Raw genomic sequence first — 24,385 nt, forward strand, 5'->3', positions numbered from 1 at the left:
CCACCTTCCATTGGTTTGGAGTACAAGTCCGATGTCCCCCAGGAACTACCTCATGGTATTACTTCAGGGCGCGGAGAGCTTGTTGATTCCGCTACGCCTTTTCGTCACCTCTTGCACTATTCGATCTGGTTGCAATTAGTCTCTTCAACGTAGCTAATATATTGGTGTAGGCCACACGCCTGGACCATGTGAGACTTTTTTTTTCGATAGATGCAACTGCGTTTGCTGCTGCGCTTGACTCCATTATTGTGTTCGTCATGCTCTACGCGCGGATTGGTTGGATACTGAGGACGGTCTTGCGGCGGTTCGTCGTGATCGATACTACTCGGCGTAGTTCCCGACGGTGAAGCTAGCCTGCTCCGATGGAAAGTACCTCGACTAAGAAATATCTCCCGATAGCGGTATCGCTACGCGTTGTTCATACTCCGTTGTTGGCCGGAAGAGTGCGAAGTCAGCCCAGCGATTCCGGTTGAAGGATGGCTTTCGGTAGTCCCAGGCGGAGGATCTAGCCTACTCCGACTCGATGGTGTTCGGCCAAGTGTCAGGGTCGGTTCTGAAATTCCGGTTGGAGGGTGGCTTCCAATTTGCAGGTGCCTTGACGACTTATAATAGATACCATGTTACGCTAGTTCTTCTCGGTCTAGTCTCCAACGGAGGATCTAGCCTACTCCATACACGCCAGGTGGTCTCCTCTCATCCAAAGACTGACTTGTTGTTGTTTCAATTGGAGCTTGGCTTCCGGATCATCAGCGCCCCAGCTCGACGTCAAGCGTTGCTCGCTGTATCTCGTTTCGTTGCTCACTGCGTCTCATTTCGCTGCTGTGCTCGCCAGTTGCGCCGTATGTCATACATTATTTGTACCATCATGTTGGTCATCATACCCCAAAGATCGGGATCGCATACCATTCCGTGTACCACACCTTCTACGCTGAAGTGCTCGCAAAAAGCAGCCGCCACCATGTTTCGTACTATGTTGAACCTCGGGCTGTCAGGGACAACATGTTCTGGCATATCTTCAATCTCCATACACTCAGGACTCAGTGGTGAAGATGCATGGCCAAATCGATGCAGATACTGCTTGAAGCAGCCGTGACCTGACAGGAACTGAGTCAAGTGGAAGTTCACTTCTCCGTGCTCCCTGTTCACCCAGGCCGATAGATTCGGGATGAGTCCTCCTTTCTTTCTCGGAGGCATTCTATTCTTGCTGCCACTTAGCGAACAAACGAACTCTTGCCAACTTCCTTGCATGCCAGGTTTCTCTTCGCTGATAGTAGTCGATGTCTTCGGACAGGATGATGCAGTTCAGGACCATCCCAGCAATTACACATGCCGCCTCCGGCGATAAAGCCTTGTATGCGCTCACCATTCGCATGGTAATGAGTCGGAACGTGCTGTTTAACTTATCCTGATTACGCTTGGTATGTAGCGCCGCGCCCCAGGTTTGACGCACCGTATCTTAGTAGCGATGTTGATACGCCAGCCAGAAGACGCCTCTTACTGCTTCTTGGGAGCGCATTGCTCGCCTTCACCGGCTTCTCGCATGCAGAATTGACGTGACTGTTGAAGTTCAGTCGATCGTTTAGCATTCAGCCCAGGTGTTTTAGTTTTCACTGTTATACTAGGGCATGCCCCCCGACAGTGACCGTGCATGACTGCTTTGCAGTTGCTAGCTAGTGGCACCTCCGTTTTGTGAAGGGCTTTCTTCAGCTTGACTCCCTCCATCCAATGTTCGACTAAACCGATTGCATCCGTTGTCAGCATTTCTACTTCCTCCTGTCTCCCACCTAATACTGTCAGGACGACGTCATCGACTATCTCGACCCCCTTGAGTAGCTGCAGCGATAGCACCCCGCCGTACACCGCGTTCCACAGCGTTGGACCCTGTATGAAACTTTGCGAAACTCCAGCCGTTATCATTACTTACTTCGGGCTGACGTCGTTTCAAACCTCATTACTTGGTTTGGAAGTAGCTCTTAAAAATCTGGAACAAGTAACCGCATTCTGTGCTGCGTTGTAGCAATGGCATGCCAGCTGTTGCTGTTCAACGAGTTTTTCATACTTATCGTGGCCACGGCACAGTCTCGGCCCTCTCCGGCACTGTCCGAATTGCGTCTACCGTCGAACTTTCTTTCCGAAATCCAAACTGCTTTTTTGATAACCTGTTCTCTGTGCATTTCATCACCCTGTTGAGGATAACCCGTTCCAAGAGTTGACTGAGTGTGTCCAGTAAACGTATGACCTTTACGATCCTGGATCCCCGGGCGGTTTTCCTGGCTTCAGCAACAGTACCAGTTTCTGAATTTTCTATTTTTCTTGAAATTGACCTTCTTCCAGGCATTTCTGCATTACCCTCCGTACCATATCTGGATACGCAAGGACCGCTGCTTTAAGTGTCATGTTTGGGATTCCGTCCTGACTCGGGGCCTTGTTCAGCTTCAGCACTTTCACAGCTGCTATAAGCCCCTCGTTCGAGATCTGACGAGTTTCGGCATTTCCTACCTCTTCATTGCCATATAGTGTGGCCGGCCTATTTGGGAATAGACCCTCGACGATGATACTCAGTTTGTCCGCACACGTTTCAACCAGCGTTGACGGGCCCTTGATTTTCGCCATTATGACTCGGTAGGCATACCCCCAAGGATTAGCATCAGCTGATCAGCACAGCTGTTTAAAGCAGTTAGACTTGCCCAGCTTAATCTCACGTTTGAAAGACGCTCTGGCTTGCTGGAACACTATTTTCCGCTCTTCTCGGACTTCCTCGTGTCTCGCTCTCTGATATCGTCTCCTGACTTTAACCCTTCAGTCGTCGCGTGGTTTGCCACCGTCAGAACTACCACGCTGATTATGTGTACGATAAGCGAGGTGTTTTCGCCACTGTTGTACAAAATACAACAGCGCGACGACTGAAGTGTTAAGACAAGCGGCGCAAAGAGTGCCGGTGCCTTGTCAGCTCCCGTCGGCCAGTTGTATCGCGGATTGCCTGGTGATCGCTATGGGTATACTTCTCACATACCCTCTAGTTCATGTTGATCATATTGATCTTCAATGATCGTTGTTTGTCCGTTTTTCCTTAATGCGCAAACGGTACCAGCATTGCACATTTGGAGATCTAGCTTTGTCAGCGCCTCCGGTAAGCTGTAACCTCTGGCATTGGTTACCCTGTTACCCCACTCCACGGCCCATGCATTTAAGGGTCCTCCAATTGGCACTGGCTTCCGACTGACAAGCTCATCGGTCAGTTCCTCTAACATCCGCCTGAATTCGTCGAGCGTTCACCTCGGAGGAGCGTAGCAGCTGCCTACGTAGACACACTTTCGCGAACACGAATCCTTCTTTGGGGGTAGAAATTACTTCTTGGATGGGAATCCTACCCATCGGCGGCGATACAGGCTATTCCCGTGCTGTTCGTCATCCAGGTGGTATTATCAAGCGGTACTCGATGTGGCTCAGCTATAATCGCAACGTCGCACTTTGCTTCCGTTGTTGACTGCCACAACAGTTGCTGTGCAGTGTCGCAATGATTCAAGTTGATCTGTGTTACTTCCACTACTGTCGTGATGCGATCGCCTTCTAATACGCAGGGCACTTAAAGCCGCCCGTTACATGGGCGTTTCCTTCCTCCGGTTTACAGAGTAAACACTTAAGTCGCTTCAGGCAGTCTTTCCCAAAGTGCCCTTTTTCCGTGCATTTCCTGCACAATTTGGATCTGTCCGGACCGTTACAGATTGCCACCTGATGTCCGAAGTACATGCACTTGAAGCATCTCATCGGTGGCCTCTCGGTTCGGGAGACGAGTCTCAGCGGGCAAACCGACCATCCAATATCTACCTTTTCCTTCTCCACTAGTTTTTTGGCTGCGGCCGCTGGTAGCCGAAACTTCGCTAACTTTGAAAGTCGGATTATCATCATTGGATGTGATCTCGTCCAGATATCTGCACTCATCCCCTGCGTCTTGAGTTATAGCTATTACGCTTGCCTCGTTTGCGACTCAGCAATCAACTCCTGGTAGGCCAAGCTCTCGATCACCGGTTCGTTTTTCAGCTCGAAAAGCATTTCTCCTCTTTGGGTACGCCTCATTCTGACCACGTTCTGTCCGAGGTCTTTGAGCTTCGGATCATCTCTGACCTTACGAAAAATCGGTGCGCTGTCATTTGCCTTAACAAGTGTGGCATCCCCCATCTACCACTCACGCCACGGGCGGCTAGTCATTTTCTTCGTACCGTCGATGGGGGTGACAATGGGTCTAGGGGGTGAGATTGGGTCAAAACGGAAAAATATGTTCTGTGAAATATTTCAGCTAATAACGCTGATATTACTAAAATAATTAATGCATATGTTAGGGAACATATTATTACACATAATTCATAACAATATACATTTTTAGAAATAGTATTTTTTGTTTACTACATCAATAAACTTGCATGTTGAAACTAGATAAAATTTACCACATTAAATTTCTCCTGTACAAAGTATCACGCATGTACTCTAGCCTCTATCGTTGTATTAGTAGAATGTTGAAAGTCTTTTCATTACACATCACAGGTATTTTCCGGAATCTGTTTGATTTTCCCACAAAAAAATCATTTTTTTCGGTACGATGTCTAAAACATTGAAAATGGGGGTAGATTGGGTCAAGCAAGAACGATAGTAAATTAAATTCCATGTCCACTTTTTTGACATTTTACGGTGCCGGGTGTTCTCTTTTTTCATTAAGATATGTTTATTCTTTCTAAATACAGCATCTCTGAAACATCAAACAAGTCTACTTAAGTATTTCGTGCATTAAATAACAATACAACACATTTTGACAATTTCTCAAACCAGCAACTGTGTTTCGTGCGCAGCAACATCGTAAATTTTTATCAGAAGGGTGTTTTTTTCTAAATTTGATTATTTATTAGTGTTTTCATATTATAGAAACATCTCACGGAAGTACATATGAGTTGGGTCGCTGAAATACTGGGATTATGACGTCAACTTCTGCCTGAAATTTATTGATCGCGGAATGTCGCACCGAAATTTAACTATTTGCGAAGGTTTAAAATAATCATTGTTTCAGTACACCTTTGGGGAAACTGAATGGGATTTATAGCAGTGGGGATGAGACTTTGAAGACAATTTGAGGGAAAAACCAAGAAAATTTATGTAAATTTGACGATAAATGTTGGGTTTACATATTTTTTCTCATAGCTCTTCAATTTTCAGTATAATCTTTCTAAAAAGTGGATTTATCATACTTGTGAAACATCTTAGATATCTTTTTGTCTTGTTTGCATCGTTTTTTGTCAATATTTTTCAGTTCCGAATGGTTTTGAAATCATATTCTTAAAAACAAGTTATTTCAATTACAGTGACCCAATGTCACCCCCTCTATGGGGTGAGATTGGGTCATTTTTCATTCACTTGTGGTGCCGCTGTGAATAAATATTTGTCTTTAGTTTTTTGAACAGTTGTTTATGTACCATCAAAGTACATATACACCAAATTTGAAGTTTATTGGAGTTAAATTGCGATAGTTATTCAAAAAATAAATCGCACATATCTCTTTTTGACCCATTGTCACCCCCAACGACGGTACCCTCCTTTTTTCACTTCCTTCGCCGTGATTCTTCCCTCTGTTCTTCTGGCTCCTGACGGTTTGCCATTGTTCATCGGTTTCTGCTCCGTTCAGCAGGTTTTCTGCTCGTTTTTCGAGCCCGCTTCTTCTCCTGGCGAGTCTCTATCAGGCTTCTCCGACGGCTTGTTGACATGTGCTTAGGGGTTTAAAGTGCGTCAGCTACTGTTTGTTCCTTAGCATTTTTTTTAGTGCCTTTTCGGCTGCCTCGGCTAACATTTTTAACGCTTTCTGTTCGTTTTTGGATGCGTTTATGGCGGATTTTATGCTCGTTACTAGATTTCTAATCTTGTGATGCACATTGGTCCTGTCCTGCATGTACTCTTAGACTTCCATCAACATCGAATTCCCCGTTGGACCTTCCTGGCAAATACTATTGCTCGATTTCGGTGTGAACGATGGGTTTTAAAACCCTGTTTATTTTTTGTTTGCTAAGCCCGAAACAGAATTACCTATCACGCCGTACAGGGAAAACACTTAACAACTTGTAATATAGGACGAATGTGCATCGAATATCCAACTACACGAGGCAGCTCGAATGCATCAACTTATTGATTTTCTCACTGCTCTTGTTGTCGTAAACTTTCATGGTTGAACTGCATGTGGATCGAAGATAAGATTTCATAGACGCCACAATGCGGTGCACATATATCGTCGAAGCTCCACATACGTTGATGAAAACCTAATAATTTTCCAACCAAGTGTCGAACATAGCCGTACTCGACGGGATGAACTCTACGGGATTCAACGTTTTCACATAGTTATATGCGAGGAGTAAAACTGTTATATCTGTACATTTAGAACTGAAGAGCTAAATGCTAGGTATAAAAAGCTTTCATCACTCTCAGCTCAAATTCTTCATTAGAATGGAGATTTCAGTTAAAGTTTTATGTACTGAATTGAACATTTTTACAAAAAGTTGAAATTCCTTAAAAACTGATAACCGATTCTCTCTTGAGTAGGCTTAAAATCGAATGATGATCATCCAGAATTGGTTGAATTAAGGCGAAGTAGGCCGTCATTGAAATTTGTACGCGTCGTTGATGATTGTTGCTAATTCATCTCACGTTTTCGAATCAAAGAAAATCAGTTGGTTTTGCACTGACACAGCTGAAAAAGTATCAGCATACTTTATGCATGTTAGCGCATACAGTGATACTTTTTCAAGTCAATATGAACTACCAAGACTGAGTTTTATCACTTTGAAATGCAAGCTGAAAATTCATCATTGTTGCCAAAACGAATGACGGGTTACTTAGCCTTAAGTATACAGTCGACTCTCCACATCTCGATGTTCTACATCTCGATATCTCTTCCTATGTCGATGATTGCTTCGGTCCCTTCATTCTGCATACGATTTCTCTCTCCATGTCTCGATATCTTCCTTATCTCGATATCTCCATATCTCGATGTGTTCCTGTTGATTTTTCGTTCCCAATTTTCTCTCTATATGTCGATATGAACATTATCAAAGGGTACTAGACCAGATTTAAATGATTCTGAACAATTCGGAAACTCGAAATGAAGTTTGTTTGTTTATTATTTTCCTAGTAACGGAGTGATTTTCAATCTAGTGTTCATTAAATTAATGTTCCTTGTCTCGATCTCTCCCTATCTTGATGGTCATTTCGATATCGAGATGTGGAGAGGCGACTGTATATTTATTGATAAAAAAATCAGGTCCTCTATTTGTATCCAAGCAAGAATGAAATAGTGTTCAGAACTATTAAAAAAATGTGCCTAACAGTTGCTATGTTATGTTCGGTACTACTCTTCTATTTCTGTGTTTATTGTTGTGTGATTTTACTATAGAATCATTTTCAGTTTTTACTATTTTATCGACGTTTTCTTCATTGAATTGACACTTTTTTGACTCTGATCATATATTATTCAGATAAAATGCTTACGAAAAGAGTCATTCAAAACTATAAATCCGTTTAGTACAACGCTGAGAAACCATTAGCCTACCGGACATGCTATCGAACAAAATTTATAGGAAAAAATCAACCTTGCCGAAGCAACGGCTCACGGTGATCTGTAGGGAATTCATTTTGAAGCTGTTTTCCATCATCAGGTAGGACATTGCTTGTAGCGTATTTTCCTTTTGGCGCACCATCTTCTCAGTCCCCCTAAAAAAAGCTCTTTGGTGGATTGGAGCAAACAGCTCGCGTGAAAGCTTTACCATCGATTCTTCCCCTTTGAGACTGAAACTGGAATTGAGGACCACGTGGTCGTAAAAAAAAACTTTATGCTTTCAATCTGTGCTCTAGCAGCGACGCACCTCTAATGCACAGAAGAAAAAAAAAGTTCATCAGCCTTCAGAGCTTTCTGATATCTGTTCTGTTATACATAGTAATTGGAATTACTATGTGTATAAGAAAATTGAGGAATTTTCTAGAAATTCTATGTCTCGCGAGCACTTGAAATACTGAATGGAAACAAGAAAACTAGAATATTTGTCAAATCATACACTTCAGGACTGAAAGACTTCCTGTAAGAGCTGGTGTTCTTCAAAGCACCATTTTGGCTTCAAGTTTATAAAATATTTTCACTTCTGACTTTCCTGAGTTACCTCAGGAATGTTTTTTTTTTATTTCCGTACGGGTTTGGGCCGAAGGGTCTCAGATTTTCATGAAAATTTTTCCAAAGGCAGGGCTCATCAATATATGAATAAAAAAAATGAGAAAATTCAGAGTCGCCTATTTTGCCGGAAGACTGAAAATGTTTTTTTTTTAGTTTTTGAGTTATGGCCAATTTTGTAAAAAATGAGGAAATGTGCCATTATATATTTTATTTTATTCCTGAGAAAATTTGCTTTCATTTTCATAAAAAATCCAATCCTTCAGGGACTACCCAAGGAATTCCTCTAGGCCGCTTATTAATTTAGATTTTTTTTTCTGGAAACTTCTCCAGAGATTTCAGTTATTCCCTTATAGATTTCACCTCGATATAGTTCAGATCTCCAAAATTCACTTCAAAGATATCTCAAGGAATTTTTCTACGATCCTTTTGACAGGATATAAGAGGTATTTTCGATAACTTCTCTGAGTATTTCAGTAATTCCTTCAAGGCTTCCTTCAAAAACTTTAGCATAGAAATTAGCATGGAAATTTCTCTGGGGATTCACCCAGGATTCCTTCAGGAAATCCTTATGCAAATGTCTCCAGGAATAACTCCACATTATTCCTCAAGAAAATCCTTCAAGGATTTCTCAAGGAATTTTTCAAGGGAAATTTCGTCACAAAATAATTTAGAGATTGTTTCGAAAACTCCTCCAAGGATTTAGTAGTTCTTTCAAAGATTTTATCTAGACATAATTCAGATATTTTCCAGAAATTTCTCAAAGGATTTTTTGAGAGATTCCAAGGATTCGTCCAAGAATTACATCTGAAATTTATCTATTTTGCAATTGTTGTAAAGAATTTCTCAAAAGGATTTCTTCAGGAAAAAGTCCAAGGATACCTTCAGGAATTCCTTCAATCGCTCCTGCAGAGAATTCCTCCTGAATTTTCTCTAGTAACATTTGCCCAGTTAATAATTCAGAGATATTTTCGAAAGCTTCTCCAGGGATTTCAGTGTTTCCTCCAAGAAATATTTAAGATATTTTTCATGAATTCCTCTTAAGAAACCTCCAGTATTTTTTTCAATGATTTCTTCAACGAATTCTCAAAAGGATTCCTCTGAAGTTTTCCTTCAGAAACCCCTACAGGGATTTCTCGAAATAGTTCAGGCATTTCGGTAATTCCTTCAAAGATTTCACCTGGAAGTAATTCTAGAAATATCTTTGGAGATTCCTCTGAGAATTCATCATGGGATTCCTTCAGAGTTTCACAAGGGATTCCTTCTGGAATTCATACTGCAATTTTTCTAGGGATTCTACCAGGAGTTGTTCCTGCAATTTTTCTAGGGATTCATCCAGGTTTTTTTATATTTGTCCAAGGGTTTCCTCAGGAATTACTTCAGAAGATTCTTCAGAGAGTTTTTTTTTTCAACAGGAAATGATTCTATGATTTTTTTTTAAATTCAATTGTAATGATCTCTCTTTCCACAAGCAAAACATTTCGCGGTTTCATTCTTCTTCCTGTTATCTCCCTGAATTCGGTGCACTTCTAGCATACCACACTGCTGTCGAGTTGACTCTTTCTTCATAGCCAGCTTCACCAAATCGTCATAGGCCACCGAAGGTTCATCTTCACAAACTATTTCAAAATTGGGCCACGACGCAATTCAACGACAAACATATTCTTGATGAAGTCGCTCAAATTGGCACTAACTACGTTTTCAACGAAATTAGAATACTCACTGCTGTATACATAAGGTACACTATTCTTATCAATTATCTTATTCTCCAGCTATTGTTAAATAAAAAGAAGGGCCGTTTTTTTTTATCCGATAAGTAGTTAAAAATAGTTTTTCCTGGTTCACGGATGTTCATTTTTTTTTTGTTGAATTTATCATTCTTTCAAAACATCATCGTTCGTTGAGAAAATGCCTTCCAATTTTTAGTTATTATTGTTGCATTATAATTCAGCCATTAGCTATTTTTAATTTATCTTTTTTTCAAAATACCATTCTTATATATAACTGATGATCTTTATCCAACGATACTCAGTATGAGTGCTTGGTAACTTTTCTGGCGTACAAACTTAGTTAAGAATTTGGAATGGGGCGACCAGGCTTAGAACGGGCATAGAACTGTTTGGTCACCTCGAATTGTCTGCCTTAAATTCACTTCAATTCGTCGAATATAGTGGCCATTCTATTGATGAAACGATTCTAACAAAGTGCATCGAATTAGCCGTCTATATGATACGTTTTTCTACTCATCGTGAATTAGTTTATTGTGTCTTCCAGCTGAAATATACTCCTAGAGCTAATATGATGACGGCAACTTGGAAGTATAGTAAGTTGGTATATTATTCAAATGAAAACAAAAAAATATACTAGAAAAACGTGTTTATTATGTATATTGGGTGAGGTGAGAAGAGTGAACTCGGGTGACAAAAGTTGAGTTTTTTTCATTTCAAATCAGCATATCGTGATTCATCCGACTCGCAAAATCAGCCTGGATGAGAAAAATGATAGATAGAAATGTAAAAAAAAAACACATGTTACACAATCACTGTGTTCAAACGACAAAATGTCACATGTAAAATATTAAAAAAAATCCATTTATTACGTAAGGCAATTTTGGGGTCAACCCCCCGCTCCCCCCATGATAAGATTTCTTGTACGAAAACAAAAAAAAGTAGTATGGTGCGTAAGAAATCCGTGAAACCCCTCCACTATGGGCCAGGGACGCAATCTGGCGGGACAAAATTAATAACTCAGTAACGAAGCGTTTCCGGTATTTGGTGTCTTCGGCAAAGTTTTTTGTAACAACGAGGACCATCTACTGACATAAACGGATAGTTCGTAAATCGTCCGCACAGGTGGCGCCACAATCTAACTTTTTACTGTGACGTTCTAGAGACTTGGCATGTGTGGCAAAGTTGTTCATTTTGATAAAATAAACAACTCTCTCGAAGACGTCAAAATTCCACAGCCTACTGTTTTCGAGTTATTGTCAAAATTAGTGAAAAAACGATTTTTGCACCGAATTTGACATTTTTTCTAAGAATCATGTCATATAATATTTTTTGCTGATAAATATATAACAAACGCAAGCTCTGATGGAAAAATTTTAATAATACGACGCATAAAACTTAAGAAATTTTGAAAAAACTTGAAAAACAGAGCAATTTTTGAACCTTAATATCTCCAAAAGCGCAAAAAATCGCAAGCTCAGATTTTCACGCAACATAGAGCAATACTTGATGAAACGGATGTCAAAATTCCAGAGAGGTATATTTTGGTGTTTTTGAGATATTTCATTTTTTACAATTATTATATTCAGTTATATATATACAGTTAGTTTCCATGAGGAATCTGAAGGGATGATCGACTTTAAGAAATAACGAGTCGTGGAACAAACACTTTCGAAAAACTGTTTTAAAAAGCCATCATAGTAGCCATGAAATTCAGTTTAAGAGCAGTTTCTTGAGTTGATATCGAGTAATGTGGATGAAAGTATAGATTACAACTGGGTACATAATTTTTTTCTTCAATAATTCAAATGGTATAGTATGCCATGATAAACTTGATCATGTATCAGTTAATTGTTGTCATCATGGTTCGAGGTGAGTAATTTATTTTGTGAATGTGTTACTTGTAACACGGAAAATCAAATATTAAAGCATATTTATGTCGATATCTCTAAATACTAAAATTTCAGAGCGCACGATCTCTTGTCCGGAGCTTGTATATTTGTTTCAAAGCGGAAAGAGCGTTGATCCTTGGCTGTTTTGAAACAGAGGAAACAGATCAAAGGTATCAATTTGGAGATTCCTTCGATTTTGAGAACTGTTAGGTTGTTTAACCTTAAATATGTGTTTAATCAACGGATTTGCTTAAATTTTGAGCTGCCGGAAAATTGTAACAATGAATTCGAGATGAAATCCAAAGCCAGCTTGTACTGTGAGCAGATATAATAATTTCATGAAATAATAAAATATATTTTTTCGCTAATTTTAAAATATACTTAAATATTTGCCACGAAAATATTAATCGCGTAATGAAAAGAAAACCGTAAAAAAATTAAAAAATCTCAAAAACACCAAAATATACCTCTCTGGAATTTTGACATCCGTTTCATCAAGTATTGCTCTATGTTGCCTGAAAATTTGAGCTTGCGTTTTTTTGCGCTTTTGGAGATATTAAGGTTCAAAAATTGCTCTATTGTTCAAGTTTTTTCAAAATTTCTTAAGTTTTATGCGTCGTATTATTAAAATTTTTCCACCAGAGCTTGCGTTTGTTATATATTTATCAGCAAAAAATATTATATGACATGGTTCTTAGGAAAAATGTCAAATTCGGTGAAAAAAATCGTTTTTTCACTATTTTTCTCTAATTTTGCCAATAACTTGAAAACAGTAGGCTGTGGAATTTTGACGTCTTCGAGAGAGTTGTTTATTTTATCAAAATGAACAACTTTGCCGAACATGCCAAGTCTCTAGAACGTCACAGTAAAAAGTTAGATTGTGGCGCCACCTGTGCGGACGATTTACGAACTATCCGTTTATGTCAGTAGATGGTCATCGTTGTTACAAAAAACTTTGCCGAAGACACCAAATACCGGAAACGCTTCGTTACTGAGTTATTAATTTTGTCCCGCCAGATTGCGTCCCTGGCCCATAGTGCCCTCCCTGCAATGAGTCATTCCCCTTTTGAATTTTCTTATATATTTCAGAAAAACTCAATTAAAATTGTTTTTTTTTAAACTGCAGAAAACCTAAATCCTTTTATAATTTCGCGAAGTTATTGCGATTTGAATTCAGGGTCAATATTACCCCAACGCAGAATCAGCGTACTATTTTCAAAAAATTTACTCTAGATTTTTTTCAAGTTAATTGCAAAAATACTCATGTACAAATAAAAAGAAAACTCGGGGAAACGCACCAACGCGTGAAAAAATATATTCAAATTTCACAAATCGATTCACACTGGTTTCACATTTATGACTTTTTTACCGGGAGGTGAGTTGATCCAGAGAACGAACGACCACAGCACCCGCTAGATAAATCAAGATTCGAATCTCGCCGAAAATGTCTACTGGCTGCTTTATGGCGTACACAAATTGCATCTGTAACGCGAATGATGTACGGGGCTTGTGACGCGTGGTATTACAATTTATTTTTTGCTGTGTGGAACACAACCGAAAAGAGAGTCAGGGAAAAATCCATTTTGTAGTCAGTGCTGCCGGCAGGGTTGCCTTGTTCGCCGTCGACCGTTGTAGTGGCTCAGAAGGACCCCGAGGGGAAACATTTATTTTCTCACATTTTTATGCACCAGCTCGACGGAGCAGAGGTTTTTTCGGCGAAGCTCGGTGCTTGTTCAAGTGAGAATTTTTCTGGCCCTGAGTTTGTATGTCGGGGGATGCGATTATTTTGAATGATTTCATCAAATATTGTTGGTAACGAAATCCTGCGGAATTTTAAGGAATTCAGTGATGCGAAATTACGACTCTTTTCCAACTTCGTTTCTATTCGACTAACTAAAAAATTGTCGATGGTAATTTTGATAATATAAGAATTTAAACAAAATTGTGCGAAATGTCGAGTTGAATTGCTGACAGGCGTCTTGATTAATTCTCAATTTTAAAAGTTGAGACTCTGCACTAACACTAGTAGGATCGGTGTTCCCTTAGTAGACAGTCCCCTATAGTCGCACTAGTGGCTTTTAACGGCCGTTTCGCTAGTAATCCTAGCAAAATATTTTTTTGAGATGAAGGTCAGTAGATATTTATCTAAGTACCATTGACACACAGCTCGATTTTGTTCAAAAAATTATCGAAATAAATAGTTTTGCTTAAAATTTTTGCGCCCTTGCACCTATCCAGCCCTTCCAGCTATCCTATTGTTCCTATAGTAGCACTACTAAGAGAAACTAGTTTTTTAATAAACAAAATAGTTGATAAATTAAGAACTTCTTTACATCAATTGAAAGCTGTTGAAGAAAATATATAAATGTTTTGTAAAAATACGGTTTTGATTTGCGCTTTGCCTACTCCGTGAGGCTAGTGCCATTATAGGAACAGAAATTAGGAATAGTGTACTATAGACACATGTGTTCCTATAGTGGCACAAGCGTTAATAAATACAAAAACATGAGTTTTCGTATGTTTTATAATTTTTCCACAAAGCCAAGATAAAAAATTTTCAGATGATGTAAAAATAATGCCGCTGGCTTTAGCGGACTTTGGGGCAAGTGTGCCACCCCTGCTTTTTATAAAAACTACAATATATATTTTCTATTTGAGCTTAGCAACATGTTCCCTTATAATTCACAATACAATTATCAAAATATGATGAAAGTTGCTTTATTTTTCACGTATTTACATCGACTTTTGCAAAGACAACCAAATTTGAGTGGATTTTTATAAGATTTCGTTGTTTCTAAATAGCATGGTAAAAGGTAAATTATTAACAGATTTTCTTTATGTACTGTAGATCGTGAAACTATTCAAATGTGTAAGTTATTGTGGCATTTGAACAAAAAAAGTATTTAGTTCTACATACGAAATCCAGTTTGGTTGGAATCTATACTTATTGGGGCAAGTGTGCCACCTATTTGGTAAACGAAAAATGTTGGAGTGAAATTTATAAAAATGTAATCATCATCATTAAAATCATAATAATAAACCAAAATGAGGCACAAGTAGTGGTTTCTGAAATATAGTAGGAGAATAACTGACATTTTTGCCCCTAAAGTGATTTTTTTTCTCTAAATATTCAAAAATAACTTGTTTTTCGAGTTTTTAAGTACCGTTTTACATATCTACATCAATATTTTACCGTTATATAGTGCTGATCTAGTGTAGTATTACACATATACGCCGTAATATAAGGGTAATACATATATTCTATTGAATGGAGACAAAAACAACCATTTAAGTCGAGTCTAGTACACGACACTGAAGACGGCCTTACAGTTGAGGTCGAAATACGCGTATCTGTCAAAGGATACAAACTCTAGTGGAATTAAATGGTATAGTACTAAATTCGGTTTTTTCATCTACAACCATTTAAGTTATTCGAATTGAGTAACAGAGAGCTAGGCATGTTTTGAACCTTGTTATAAATCATCCCCTTGTTACGGTAAACTTAAATTTTTTTTTAAATTATCGATTAGCGTATGCTTTGTAAGTAATATTATTAGGAAATAAAGAAAATTTTATTACAAGTTGAATTACATGCGATGTTCATTCGGTGGCCGTCTTGCCCCATATGGGTGGCACACTTGCCCCATAGTGTCGAAAAATAGGTTATTTTGGATGGTATTTGAGAAGCTCCAAAACTAATACTTTTTTAAGTTATTTTCTTTTTGAATGATACAGTGGTTATGAAAAGTTGTGAAACTAACATCATGAAGCTAAATAAGTGGATTTTATAAGCTTTAGGCAAAGTTAGAGATTAATTTGCTTAAGGTGGCACACTTGCCCCAAATTCCGCTATTTTTATACTTTATACGAATACTTGTTCTTAGCTATGCGGCTATTGGTACATCGACCCTAGTCATTTTTTTTTCTTTTCTTTTCGCCATTTGTCAAAGTTATAAAATCCGTGTATCGTTTCGATTCGAAGCGCCATGTAAAAAGTGCATATCGCATACCCCTATTTGAAAGTGGAACACATCCAATGGGCCGTGGTCCCATCAGACATTTACCGGGGGCGGCGGCAAAGTGATAGAGCGAAATCACTGTAACCGTTTTGCAGACAAACTTTTAAGAAAATGAAACCGTAACATAGAAAAGGGGCACTGCAGAAATAAGCTCAGTGGTCCAGAAAACCGGACAAACATTATATCCATTCCGTTCCGGCTCCTGAGAGTATTGGCGTAATTACCTACTGCCTATGATGATGGGGGAAAGTCATTCGATGCGGAACCTTTTGCAGTTAAACTTGTCGCTCGCAGCGGGATTTCCGTTAGCGTTTCGGTACTTTAACATCTCCGTAGTATAAATTGAATTGCTTCAGTGCCATCGTTTCGCGTTGATAGACCCTTTTGATATCAAAATTGGCTCCATCGATTTTCTGCCTGGAACCGTAAATTGAGAAACGAGTCTACCAGCTTCTTAATATTTGAAACCCTTTCGATTGAGTGTGGAAAGAATGAAACAAGAGATTGTCAATATCTGAAGCTATCTTTAAATGGGAAAACCATAGAAAAGATAAATTGAATTTCTGCAAAGGTTGGTAGTCAATTTAGTCGGAAATGAATCTAAAGAGTGTGCTACATCTCTCGTTTCGTGGTGCAATTCAAAAGAGATAAAGAATACACAGCTTAACAAAAATGACATTTTTGCTTGTGTCAAGAACCAAATTATGTGTCTAGTAGATTTGGGGTTGGTGAATCTAATGTCGTTCTCAGAAATGTTCCAGCACGTCTCAATTTTTAGCTACAGGTCGCCAAATTTCTTCGTTTCTCTTAAATGGCACAATACAATACGTTTCTAAACCACCGAAAACAATTTTTGAGCACCGACAATATTATGATCTCTTATGGAAAGTGTTATTTAACACATAATGTTTGAATTCTGTGGCAAATTAAGCAAATAAATTGCCATCCAAGCTGTCAAACTTGCATGCAAGTTGGCTGATATAGGCAAATTTTGAATTTTCAACACCCAATGTCTCAAAAACTAGACCCTTAGTTGAGTTAATAGCGGTATTTTGATGCTCGAGACAAAATCGTGTTACGCAGTGATATTCTTCATTGACATGGTAGTGAACTAGAAAGAAAGATAAGCAATCAACACGAGAAGATATTGTGTCATTCTCATTTATGTTTAAATGTTTAAAGTAATGATAGTTAGGAGTATAAAAAATTGATCGAAGTTATGGGCTTTTCGGGAAACGGGGAGGTCAGGTAAGTGACATACGAGTAACTGACATTCGAGAAAACGACGTTCATTTTTAAATTCTTTATTAGTATCAAGGATGGAAATCTAGTGATCATGACAATACACATAAGGCATCGCGGTTGTTCTTTATCCTGCGATCAAAGCAACAACGATTAATCTTTTGTCGTCAAGTTTTCATAACAAACTTTGCTCGGCGAATAATGCATCGTGTTGCGTGTATGCTAGCGATTAATTGTTCGCGAATCAAAGTTCTATCATTTTGCGGATTTTTCAACTTTTACTTAGTGATTTACCTCTGGAGATGTTTTTTGTGATTCTGAAACCGTTCAAACATTGGTTGAGCGAAAAATAGTAGCGCGAATGCGGCATGATTCAAGTTGATCGCTACTTGTAACAACATCCGATAAACTCTTTGTCCCACGACAAACTGTGCATCGGATGCATCATCTATCCTTTCCAGGCGCGTGTAGCACAGTGGTACTGCCCATAGGTCGTAAATCGAAAAACAAAAGAAACATTATAGACTAGAGTGGTTTAAAAAATCGTTTTTGCTCCACACCGCTCATTCGATTCTCAATCAAATTCTGGATGTCCTCCCAAAATTTGAGCTCATTCGGACGAAAACTGAGACTGCACAAGCCCTTCAAAGTTTATAAGGGAATAACTATGGGAAAAGCAAGCAATTCATTCAATCGGTCATAGTGTTTGCCCATGTGCTCTTGGGGATTAGAGCTTCGTTGATACTGTGAGAAACATTCTAGAGATGGTCGGGTTCGGGTTTAAAAATTTGAAATTTTTCGGGTTCGGGTTCGGGTCGGGTTTGAAGGCTACAAAATTATAAGGTTCGGGCTTACAAAAAGCCGGGTTCGAGTCGGGTTTAGGTCGGGTTTGGTGAGAATTGTGGACAGAGTAACAACCTGAAAGCTTCCCTATGCTTGATTTCACCATCTTTTCAAACTCGGGTTTCATTCGGGTTTTCCTTTCAAATTTTTTTCGGGTTTCGGGTCGGGTTCGGGTTTACACAGCGAAAAATTTTCGGATTCGGGTCGGGTCCGGGTTTGGCTTTCAATAATTGTCTCGGGTTCGGGTCGGGTCCGGGTTTGAAGAAATAAAATAAGTCGGGTACGGGTCGGGTTCGGGTTTGAAAAATGTGAAACCCGACCATCTCTAAAACATTCATCAGCTACAACTTTGCCGAAGACCGTTTTCAATTCGGACGCCTCAGTAATTATTTGTGGATTTATATCCAGTCACAAATTCTTCAGCAGTACTCATTTAACTTGTGCAGTCTCAGTTTTCATCCGAATGAGCTCAAATTTTGGGAGGACACTTAGAATTTGATCTAGAATCGAATGAGCGGTGTGGAGCAAAAACGATTTTTTGAACCACTCTATTATAGACGTCCCTGTATGATATGCATAGTAAGGGTATGAATGATTGAGTGTATTTTTAATATGCGAAAAATACGATAAAAATCAAACGATTTCAGCACTTTGATTATTGTCTTCGCAAATCAGAATCAAATTATTTTTCAATCAGTTAAGATTACAGAACATTAGTACAGATGTATATCTATCACTTCCGATGCGTTTCAAAATGTTATTTGACATCTAGGAGTCAGCATTGATGTGAGTAATGAGGATAGAAATATACTCACTTCGTAACTACTATTTGAAATACGTTTTTAAATATGTTCTTAATCACATTTAATCAAACTTCTGTCACCAAACGATCATGTTTGAGTAGGAAAATGAACCTGTGAAGGTTCTAGCTGCAAATATTTGCAAATAAGTTAGCAGCGTGACTTCAAAATTGTGAGTTTTTACCAATAAAGGCAATGGTAAAAATATTCATTGAATTGATTAAATACCAGTATATTTGTAGCTTACTGGAATGAATATACAAAATAATGAAATTTCCACTACTCATACTGCAATTCGATATGAATGCACATGCAACATTGTATATTGATTTAACAAGTAGTTTAAGTGAGGGCACTAAGACAATAAAATCCTATTAAATTAGTATTGGTACAATAGCAATTCTAAGATAACTTCCCAAAGTGTGGGAGGAATGACATGAAAATGTCCTTATATTTATTTTTAGCATCAAAACAAGATATTCAACGACATTCCAGCACCTATATATACAGTGCTAATAAAATAAAATTATGGGAATAAAAAATATTAAGAAGCAAATAAATATTACCAAATAAATCATTAGTTATTTCTCAGTTGTAACTTGAGGTTAATTACATAAAGTGACATGTTCGTTATTTGGTTTTGGTAGAGATTTGATTTGAAATTGGCATTATCAATTAATATGTATTTTAAGTATTTATTTGGTATGTACATCTTTGGCACATAGACAAGTGTTCAATAGCTTCTACATCCACATACCAAAAAGTAGGCTTCTGAGCATGTGAAGCAACTCTGTGCGGGGAATCTTCTCAAGCAATAAATAATCCTAATATATTGCTTTCAATGTATAGATTTAATGGTACTTATCAATAAAATATTAAATACTATCGTTAAACTTGGACACGGAAAGAGAGATAATTGCAAGTCAGTTTTTTGCACATGTAATAATTCATATAACAGAGCATTCGCAATATGATCTCCACATCCTAATTAGAATTTTTTAAGTTATATCAACAACGGCATCAACCTCGATGGAGTTTTATCAGTCAAAAATAATTAATTTGACCATTTCTGATGGTATTTATCATCGGATATTGAGTAAAATGATTTATGACCGCTTCGCAGAACAAATAGAACCACTGTGCGTAGTGAGCTGTTGAAATCATGCTGCTGCAAGAGCGACAGCCCTCTTCGATCGTTCAAACACTGTGTTGTTTGTCGCTAGAGACGATTTTTTCCATCCTTGATTAGTATCATTTGAATCCTTACATTTATATCTTGTATCTAGAAGTATTGTGTACTTAAACATTATCATCCTAATTAAGTTATACTATCCACGCCTTAAGATATATTAACCACTGTACCGGAAGCTTCAATTTTTACCGCTAAAAATAATCAAATTGCGATAACTTTTTTGTTTCTGGATATTTTTGCACCATTTTTTCACAAATCTGAAAATTACGATATGAGGTTTTTAAGAGTTTACAAGATCTTTATTTATCCAGCATGGTACCAAAAACATAAATGCTCATCACTCAAAGACGGCAGCACCGAATTGCTTCATTTTTTCACAACATACTCGCATTAATGTATCATTCCGAGGAGTGATTATTCGAATACGATAAAAATTCTGTAGCCTGATATAGTTACGTGGATTATGGCTACACGTCGGTCCCCCAAGGAAATTTGGAATATCTCTGGATCCAGAAGACCAAGAGTTTTTTGGGAGCTTGTGAATAAATTGTGCCAAAATATAAAGAAACAAAAAAAAAAAAACGCTTTCTGAATATTTTTTTAATGGTAAAAAATGAAGCTGCCGGTAGAGGGGTTAATGACCCTACCAGATTTGCTAGTATGTCCGTAACATAGTTTTGGGAACTTGTAATCAGAAGACACACTGTGTTTGTTTGACAAATTGAGACATGAATTTGCGAAAAAAATACGCGTTCTAGTGAGACTTGAACTCACGACTCCGTGTACGCTAGACCGGCGCTTTAACCAACTAGGCTACAGAACACCTTATGATTCTGCGGAATAGAAAGCCAAACTGAATCCGAGTACTAACTATGAACACATCTCTTTTCACAAATCAATGTCTCTTTCGAACTTAGATGCCAAACCCCCAACACGCTCACGTTTTTATCTCCCGATAGCAAGTGAAGGCGAATTGTTTATGGATGCTGAGTTCTTACGCTCTACAGCCGCATACCTATAAGCCGAACACTTGCCGGCACGAAATTCAGTACGCGTTGAGCTCTCAGTGCGGTCGCACGCTCTACGACCAAATGCGCCAGGAGGACGCAACTCGGGATACATTAATGAATGTTTGCCGTTTACTGACATATACCAGATTTGCTAGTATGTCCGAAACATAGTTTTGGGAACTTGTAATCAGAAGACACAGTGTGTTTTTGATATACATTTGCTTTTTTGTGGATTTCCTTAGCATGGAAACCAAATGCATTTGTATTTGACTAAAAAATAGCACCGAGGAGGCAGCCCCTCAATGTAGGTAGCGAAACCCGTTCGGCTACGGAAAGGTCCGGCAGGAACTCAGGTGGCTTTAGTACAGCTACAGTACAGTAAGATCAAGGTGGGTTGGTCAGTATGCTCATTGACCATACACGAGCAACTGGTGATCTGCTTCAGGTGTAGGGAACCAGGACACAAGTCCTGGGGCTGTAAAGGCCCTGATAGGACCAAGTTGTGTAGGCGATGTGGTGAGGAAGATCATAAGGCACTAGGCTGCAAGAACCCTCTCAGGTGTTTGATTTGTTCCGGGAAGTCTGTGAACAACAAGCATCCAACAGGAGGCTCAAGGTGCCCGACCTTCAAAAGAGCCATAATTGAAAAGTCACAGTGCAGGTAACGCAGCTGAACCTGAACCACTATGCCGCAGCTCAGCAATTGCTGTATCAGGCAGTTGCTGAGTGGGGGACGGATATCGCCATCATATCGGACCCATGCCGAGTACCCGCCGGCAACGGCAACTGGGTCGTGGATGGATCCGGAAAAATGGCAGTGATATGGACGACGAATAAATACCCCGTCCAGGAGTTGGTGTCTACCCTAGTAGCACACATGTTATAATTGAAGCAAAATAACTCGTATATGACCAGATCTGGTCATATAAGAGTTATTCTGCCTCAATTATAACATGTGTGTTACTCGGGTACTACCTACTAGGGCTTCGTGATCGCCAAGGTAAACGGGGTCCTCTTCTGTAGCTACTATGCGCCTCCGAGTTGGTCGTTCACGCAGATGCTGGACTGTATGACGACCGTGCTGACAGGGCGAAGGCCAGTAGTAATAGCGGGTGACTTCAATGCCTGGGCCGTGGAATGGGGAAGCCGTATCACGAACCAGCGGGGTCAAATCCTGCTAGAGGCACTGGCCGTGCTATATGTCGATCTGGCTAATGTTGGTACCAAAAGTTTCTTTAGCCGAAACGGAGCGGAGTCGATTATCGACGTTACTTTTTGTAGTCCTGGCCTAACGAGTAGTTCGAACTGGAGGGTAGACAATACCTACACTCACAGCGACCACCTAGCGGTTCGCTACAGCATCGACTACAACAACAGCAGGCAGCGAGTAGAGGAAGCGGCTAGGTCAAGGCCAAGCCCTCGTAGGTGGAAGACATCGTACTTCAATGATGAAGTACATAGAGAGGCGCTCCACCGTGAGCGTAACCTACTCGGCCTAAGCGGGTACGAACTGGTAGCGGTGCTCTCGCATGCATGCGATGCTACCATGCCTAGGCATGTCCACCCTAGGAATGGGATACCATCGACTGGTGGACTCAAGCGATTGCGAACTTGCGCCGTGCCTGCCTACGGGCCAGGAGGCGGATGCAGCGAGCACGTACTGAGGAGAAGCGTGAATAACGACGTGTGGTGTTCACCGCTGCCAAAGTCGCGCTGAAGTCCGAGATAAGGGCAAGCAAAAAGACCTGCTTTGAGGGACTCTGTCAGAGTGCCAATGCGAATCCGTGGGACGATGCCTAGAGGACCGTTATAGCAAAGACAAGAGGTGCAATGGCTCCTACAGAGCAATCTCCAGAGATGCTGGAGGGGATCATCGAGGGGCTCTTTCCGCGCCACAACCCTAGCCCTTGGCCTCCTTTCGTAGGACAGCCGGGGATTGGGGCCGGCAATGAGGAGAGGGTAACCGATAAGGAACTTGTAGGGATTGCAAAATTCCTCAGTATAGGTAAGGCACCAGGACAGGACGGAGTTGCAAACCTGGCCCTCAAAGTTGCAATTTTGGAGGCTCCCGGGATGTTCAGATCTGCTTTGCAGATATGCCTGGACGAAGGAGTATTTCCAGATGTGTGGAAGCGGCAGAGTCTGGTACACGGCGGGGAAGTTGCTCGAGAAGATCATCGTCAACAGACTGTTGAGGTACACCGAGGGTGTAAATGGTCACTCAAGCAACCAGTTTGGCTTCCGGAAAGGGAGGTCGACCGTAGATGCTATTTTGACGAAAAAAAAACCGCTGAGATAGCACTCCAGTGTAAGAGAAGGGGGATTCGCTACCGTGCAGTAGTGACTCTGGATGCAAGGAACGCATTTAATAGTGCTAGTTGGTCGGCTATTGCTTATGTGCTCCTGCGTCTGGGGATACCCGAATACCTGTACAAGATTCTCGGGAGTTACTTCCAGAATCGGGTATTAGTCTATGACACAGAGGTTGGCCGGAAGCGCTTTCACATAACCTCAGGAGTCCCTCAAGGTTCAATCCTGGGTCCGGTGTTATAGAATGTCATGTACGACGAGGTGTTGAGATTAAGATTTCCGGTGGGTGTGGTCATCGTTGGCTTTGCCGACGATATTACGCTGGAGGTCTACGGTCCAATAGCTCTGCGGTGTATGCCAGTAAGCGTAAGCTTCTGGCCAGTGTCTCCGCGTTCATACTGATGTATGATGACTCGGCTTGGGGCACGGCTTTAAGTACCGACAGCTACCATAGCAAGCAGCACAGTTTGTTCCAACTCAAGAATAAAATTATCTCTTGAAACTAATCCGATTTGTTGGTGGTTGAAAATATCACTTACAATTGCACTGAATAGCAACGCAAAAAGCGCAAGAGGCGGAGTCTGTATGCAGCATATTTAAGTAATATCGAAGTTTGTTATTTGTTGCAAAATACTATCCACTTAAAACAAATTTGTTTAAAAAATAATCTAGTAATCCAGATCGTATATGCTACGTTAGGAATGACATCGTATGTTAACAAACAAATTTGTTGCTTACACAAGTAAAGAGACTGCCTTGTCTGTGTATGCCGTGGCTACTGCAAAAGCTGAGAGAAAAGAGACTGCCAGGGATGAAAATACTCAATCTACCCTCGCCTATATTGACACTTGCTGGGTAGAATCTTCGTTGATTTTAATTTGTTTTTATCCTCACCTTGACAACACAACAAAGATTGGCAAAGCGCTTGCCGCAAGATTTTCGGTTACCTTTTAGCCTGCTGATACTCAACCGCTTTATGATTATCGGAAACAAAAAATGATATTCATTCTAACCAACTTGACGTTTTTACATTCCGCTTCGGAAAGTTGTAATTTTTGCACGAAGCACACTAAAGACGCGTCAATATAATCGATTCCGTGCATCGGATCGTTCATTACTCGTATAGCAGAATATTGTTTGATTAATATGAACCTCA

The sequence above is a fragment of the Aedes aegypti genome, chromosome 2 (genome assembly GCF_002204515.2).
Source record: "Aedes aegypti strain LVP_AGWG chromosome 2, AaegL5.0 Primary Assembly, whole genome shotgun sequence".
NCBI classification, from domain to species: Eukaryota; Metazoa; Arthropoda; class Insecta; order Diptera; family Culicidae; genus Aedes; species Aedes aegypti.